This window comes from Notamacropus eugenii, chromosome 6, assembly GCF_028372415.1.
Source record: "Notamacropus eugenii isolate mMacEug1 chromosome 6, mMacEug1.pri_v2, whole genome shotgun sequence".
In the NCBI taxonomy this organism is placed as follows: Eukaryota; Metazoa; Chordata; class Mammalia; order Diprotodontia; family Macropodidae; genus Notamacropus; species Notamacropus eugenii.
The window spans coordinates 86,748,299-86,755,616 of NC_092877.1; positions in this window are offsets into that span (position 1 = coordinate 86,748,299).

The window sequence follows — 7,318 nt, forward strand, 5'->3', positions numbered from 1 at the left end:
AAATTGCCCCAGTATCTCAGATCCAGAGGGAAAAATAGAAATTGAAAGATTCTGTTCTTCTGAGAGAGATCCCAACACGAAAACTCCCAGAACTATTATAGCCAAACTCAAGTTCCCAGGTCAAGAAGAAAATATTGCAAGCTGCAAGAAAGAAACAATTCAAATATCAAGGCAAAAGAGCTAGAATTACAACCAAGAATAACCTACTCAGAAAAACTGAGTATAATCCTTCAAGGGAAGGAATGAGACATTTAATAAAATAGAGGACTTTAAATTATTCCTGATAAAAGACCAGAGCTGAACTGAAAATTTGACATTCAAACACACAACTCAAAGCAATCATAAAATGGTAAACATGAAAAAAAAATCATAAGGGACTTAATAAGATGAAAAAATTTCCATTCTTATATGGGAAAATGGTTTATGGATCTCCTAAGAACTTTGTTATTATTAGAACAGTTAAAAGGAGTTTACATAGAGAGTATGGGGCAGAGTCAATTATGTTGGAATGGTCTCCAAATTAAATGAAGGGGTGACAAAAAAGAGTGCGCTGGGAGAGGGAAGAAGGGAGAGGTATTTTTGTTTTTCTCACATGAAAGAGGCATATAAGGAAGATAGTTTACAGTGATGGAGAAATTATATACAAGGATTGGAAAGCAAGGTGTGAATCTCAGTCATCACAATAGGTTCAAAAAGGTAAGAATATATGTACATATTCAGTTGCGGATACAAACTCATATTACCCAATAGGGAAATAGGAAGGGAAGGGGATAACAGAAAAGGAAAAATGATAAAAGGGAGCACAGATTAAGTGAGACTGTAAAATTGTGCATACTAATTGACCCCAAATCCCACTACTAGTTCCATACCCCAAAAAGATCAAATAAAAAGAACCTATATGAAATAAAATATTTGTACAAGCTTTTTGTGGTGGCAAAGAATCACAAACCAAGAGGATACTCATCAATTGGGGAAGGATTGAACAAGTTGTGGCCTATGATTGTGATGGAGTATTATTGTGTTATGTTGTAAGAAATGATAAGGGGCATGATTTAAGAAAAAAAATGACAAGACCAAAATGAATTGATGCAAAGTGAATGGTGAATAACTGGGAGATCATTCTAAACAGTAATAGCAATGTTGTCATGATGAAGAATTGTAAAAAAACTTGGCTGCTTTGATCAATGGAATGATCTAAGATAAGTTCAAAGGATTTAAGACTCCAGAGAGAGAAATATGTTTTCCTCACTTTTTTTGGTTAATTTTTTCTTTGTTTTTTGCAGTATAGTTAATATGGGCAATATGTTTTACATGATTTCCCATGTATAATGGATATATCCCTTGCCTTCTCAGTGGTTGGAGGAAGGGTTAGGAGGAAAGGAAAGAATTTGGAACTCAAAATTCAGACATAGATTTTTTAAAATAAATAAATAATACATTTTATTTTAAACATGATATGATACCCACAAATAACAAAAATGTTGAGACATTGGAGTTTACAGAGATGATATTCACCTGAGGAGGGGATTGGGGGTGGATCAGGTAAGACTTCATCACAAACTAATGGAGTATATGATTTTACACAAGTCGTTCCATATCTTTAGGCCTCTTGTCTGCTCCACTATAAAGTGGAAGGACAGGACGAGAGGATCTCTACAAAGGATTTTTTTTCTGACACAAACATACCAGATGCTTTTCAGTGAACAAGCAACACAGTGTAACAGCTTTTCTTTCTTCAAACCTTTTTTTACACCGAAAATGCACTTGTAGAAAGCTGAGTTACTGCCTCCGGGAAGCTCATCAGGGCTATAACAGGATAGAAGAAACTTTCAGCTCCACCCCTCCTTGAAAATAATAATTGCCTACTCTTACATTCTTAGAATGACACCGTTGATTACACATGAAAGAAAATGATCAAGTGAAAAAATTAATCTTCTTATTTATGCATGACACTTCATTTCAGTTTATCTATATACTATTTGGGTGTTTTGTGTGAACAAGCCTAGTGGGCTGAAATTGATGTGTGTTGTTTTATAATTTTGAATAGGTAGTGCTTTGTATTTCATAGAAAATAAATGAAAGACCCAACAAAGAATAGTAGATTTTCTAAAGCATGCTCCCTTTGGGCCTCAATATAAATACTCTCACTCTATCAATGTGGGTTAAAAAAAAAAACAAGTTCCTCTAATCAAACTCCTCCTGGAATTCTAGTTCAATTAACAGACTAGCAGTGATTTCCCTTGCACAAACTTCCACGCCCTGCAATGCATCCAGGGGTGAGGAACCTGTGATGTTGAGGTGCCAGGTGGCTCTCTAGGTTCTCAGGTGTGGTCCTTTGACTGAATACAAACTCTCAAATTCATACTCGAGGGTTCAGTTTCTCTACCCTTGCATGCTATGTGCTAGAAACACAGAAGTAAAAATGAAGTAGTCTTCATCAAAGAATTTAGTTCTAACAGAATAAAGTATATGTCATGATAGAAACAGTGATCTCAAAATGCTGTATTTATGGACAGTTAAAGTAATTTTTACTGCCTATACTGAAAGTCATATTTGACACTATCACCTGGAAACTGTTGGCAAATCTAATTATTTAAATGTTAAAATTAATTTTAAATTTCCAACTGGATTGTTTCTTGTTTACTCCAATCCCCATAAAAATAAGTGTAATCTATTTCATCTGATTTTGTTCAATATATTTTGTAGAATCATTCTTCAGGATGTAATAGAATATGAATAAATTAATTAATCAAAAATAATTTTAAAAGCATCTTTTATGGGTTAAACACCATGCTGGGTGCTGGGTATACAATACACAAACACAAATGAACATTGCAAAAAAATTGGAAAGGAAGGTGTTAGCAGGTAGAAGAGGGTAGAAAGGGTGCTTATAGTATTGTATCTCATACACCAACATTGGTGCAATTCCTCCATGACTATTGGTTGATAACAATCAGCCAGTCTTAGGAAGCTTTTGGAAAGGTAGTTTGATAAGAACAGGTAGTGCAAAGTCCACCACCAATGCCCCAGTTCACATCTGTGATATCCTTCCAACGGCACAGATAGGTTATAGTAGAAAGTGGACTCAAGTTTACAGGACACATAGCAAAAGTTAGCGAATTTACTTATACATACACATACATACACAATTCATATATATTTGTATTTATTTATGGATATGTTTATTATATAACATTATAACAAGTACGTGATATATAATAAAATAAATTGATAAATATATTGTATATCATATCTAACATGTGATATATAATATATAATGCTATGTGTTACATAATATGTTTTTGTGTACGTATACGAGTTTTTGCTTGCTAAAAGTCCATTTCTCCCCTTTGGGAGATACTTAAAAAGTTCCCTCTAGGAATTATGCCATTTTCTTCTGTGTTCCTGGTAGAGTCTAAAAGTTGCCTTTCCTCGGTGTATCTAGTTTGTCAAAAGCAGACTTTGCATTAGCTGTTTGGGGAATATTGCTAAGGAAGGACACAAAAGAGAATGCTAAGATGCTCTAATCACCTGAAGTTCACAAGGTCATCTTCATGTAGTAGGTGGCACTTAAATTGTCCTTTGCACAGGGATTCCAGAAGGGAGAAGTGAGGAGGCTTTGCATTTCGGATGTAGTGAGAAAAAAAAATAGGCAACAGACATGAACCAAAGTCATTCGCATATTACAGGGTATTGAATAATTGTTTTTCACTTATTGATTCAAAATCTACCAAACATTTTAATGTTTACTATAAGATATGCTAGAATGAGTTTCTATAATACCAAAAGTGATTATCAATAAGAAGCATTCTGTGAAAATGGGGAAAATTTGAAGTAATATCAAAAATTGATATATAAGAAGTAGAAAGCTAGGAGGAGAATCTGAAGAATGTGGTCTTTAGCCTGAGTTTGAGAACAATTTCCTGAAGAAAGAGAGATGTGGTCCTCATGGTAAAGCACTGGTATGAGTAAAATAGAGCAACATTAAATGAAAAAGATTTTTAAAAAATTAAGGGGATAATGTGGTTGCAAAAGGAAGCATTTATTAAATAAGGACACAGAGAGAGAAGAAAGCAAAATAAAACAAAATATGGATTGGGAGAATGATAAAAAATCCCAGAAAATTGGCAACTTCATATGCGTTCAGTGTTCATTATGGTTATTATTTATTCCAGTGCTTATAATATGCCTCAGAATTCAAAAATACTAGGTTTTCATTTCTCCACAATTGCCTTCTTTTTGAACAAATTAATATTCAGGTAGGTTTTCATTTTCAAGTCAATGAATAAAGATAAAATATCTAATGTTGACCTCACTTCTAAAGATCTATTGTTCAAAATGGAGGTGGTGGGGATGATAGCTCTAACATATCTCCAGAGAAAATCTGTAGGTAACTCATTTTTCAAACACCTGTGTTAGCTACAGAAACTTCTATTAGACACTCATGCCAAGTTTTCAATGTTTTTGCACTAAAACATTAACACAGTAGAATAATGCTCACAGGGAAAAAAGTCATACTGCTCAGCCCTTGGGGGAACGATTGAGAGAATGATTGGGCTATCTTTTTCCAAGATAAGGAAGAGTTTTGTTTGTTGATATGTGATATTTCACATTTTTATGACTGAAAAAAATACATACTTTTTTCTATGGTATATATTGACAAATTTGTCATCTTGTTCTGACAAGAGGTTATGGAAAGTTTGTAAGGAAATATTTTTTTTAGGAGACAAAATGACACTGAAAATGACATGTTCTTCACATATCTGCTTCCTAAGTGTAACACTCAAACAGCTTCCTCCACTAAAAAGATTCAGTTCCTTGTGAGCTGGGGGACCATTATGCTGTTTTGAGAATGCTTATCATGGTTTGAAATCATCAGTAATATAAAAGGAAATGCTGCGAAGTAATTTAACATTGTCAAAAGAATAGATATTGTCAAATAACTTGGGTATTTTGTTTTTGAAGTGAAATCATAATTCTCTGCCCCCTTCCCTTGCTACCTCTGGAAACACTTCATATTGTGAATATCTCTCTCAAAACATGTATATAGAATGAGTCACAGTCCTCCATAATGCATATAAATAGGACAGAATACACTGGTACTATTGCCTTACTTCATCAGTAGATTATATTTCTATTAATGCAGACTCATTATTCACTAGCTCCTATAAGCAGCTATCTCATGATTTGAATTATATTGAGTTTGTGGTCATAAAAACCTTCAGGTACTCTTTCCATCCCAGCTACTAACAAGCACTCCTGTCCTTCTGGAACTTTTACAATTGATTTTTCAGACACAAAAGCATGTATACACTTGCCCCTATTTATGTATATATGTAAGTATTTAGTTATTATTGGTTTAAATCCATCAAACCAAACTATTATATTTTCAAATTCTTATTATATTATATAACATAGCAACGCATGGTAAAATTGTATAATTTGGATTTTCACTTACAGCATATCTTCACTGACCTCAGACATATTATGAGGCAGGCTCTTCTTTCCCCTTTCCGTATTTTATTCTCAAGGTTAATTGTTTGCTCAAATAACATCTTCTGCTTTGATCAAAATTTTAGCAGACTAAGTATTGAACTGAATTGTTGAACTGAATATCATTCCATGCTCCAACCATAATTTCTTTCCTATCCATCCAAATAATTTTTCCTCATAATTTCCCTTCTCCTATTATTGAAATCCTCATGTTCTCCTTACCTGGAATAGAAGTAAATCCTATCATACTGCTTTACCTGCAATAGGTGTTCAATAAATATTTGCTAAAAATGTAAACAAAGACCCTCATACCCTCTAGATTAGATTATTATAGCAACTTCCTAACAATCTTCCCATTTTAATTATCCACTGCCCACACTGAAACTAAATTAATCTCAGAAAAATCATAGTTCCACTCATGCTATGACTTCTTAACCATTATCTTTGGATCTTCATTGTCTACCAAATAAATTCTAATCTCTTAAGCTTTATATTCAAGGCAATTCACAATAAAATCACCTATCTTTATAGCCTTATTTTAATTTGGTTTTTGTTGTTGCTGAGTCTTTTTAAATTTTGTCTGGTTCTCCATGACCCCATTTGGGATTTTTGTGGCAAAGGTACTGAAGTGGTTTGCCATTTCCTTCCCCAACTCATTTTACGGATAAGGTATTGAGGCAAACAGTTAAGTGACTTGCCCAGGAACGCAGAGCTAGTGTCTGAGACTGGTTTGAACTCAGGTCCTCTTGACTCCAGGGCTGTGTCACTTTGTTGCCTAGTAATCTACTGCCCTACAATTATGATCCATAAAAACTGAATTACTCTTGAAACAGGCCTCGTGTCATCCTGATTCCATGTTTATTTTTTCTTCATATTGTCTCCATATTTGACTAGAATACCCTTTCTCTAACTTATTTTCTGGAAAACAAACCAAAAAAAACTCTATCCCTTATGAACCAATTTAAATTCTCCTTGAAATCACAGATTTTCCAGAGTACATGATTTCTCCTGTCTGTGAGTTCCCATAGCAATTTGTACATTGCTTATGGTACTTCATTTAAAAAAAAAAAAATTATACCTTAGCTTGTTGTTTACGCACTTGTTTCATGTTATCCACTCAACAGAATATAATCTCCTAGAGGGTAGGAATTTAATCAAATTCATTTTGTATCACTCATGCTACTTTATACAGACGGGGACTCACAGTACATATCTGATGAATCAAATTCCAGAAACATGCTTAAATTCACAGAATATTCATTTCAACTTAAAGAAGCAAATTTTCAACTTCTTTTATGCAATTGTCTATGGGTGAGTACATGTATATCTATGAAAATATCCTCTTACACCACACGGGATAATGCAGGAGAAAATCATCAATACATACCATTCTGACTGCCCAAAGAGTAACTACCAGAGAACTGCAATTATTCCTATTAACACTACGTATGTTACAACATTACTCGTCTCATTTGATGAAAGTGTTGTTTTCTAGTCTCCAGAGTGTCATTTCGCTGTGATTACTATCACTCAAAACACTAAGATATTGACATCCACATATGAGGAACACAGTGTTCCCACTTACTGATGCATTCTTTATAACTGTAACAGGAATTTAAAGTAGACACTATCTCGGGTATTTTTGACAAAAAGCCAATCTTTTCAAGGATAGATTTTTGCCATTTTCCTAAAACAATGACTTTCTTTATTCCATTTCAGAAAGTTACTTGGCCTTATGCGACACCAAACATCCTTTATAAATCATGTACTTCTGGGAAATCAACAGTAAAGAAAAGAGGTTCCCAGAACTAACTGGTTAGAGCAA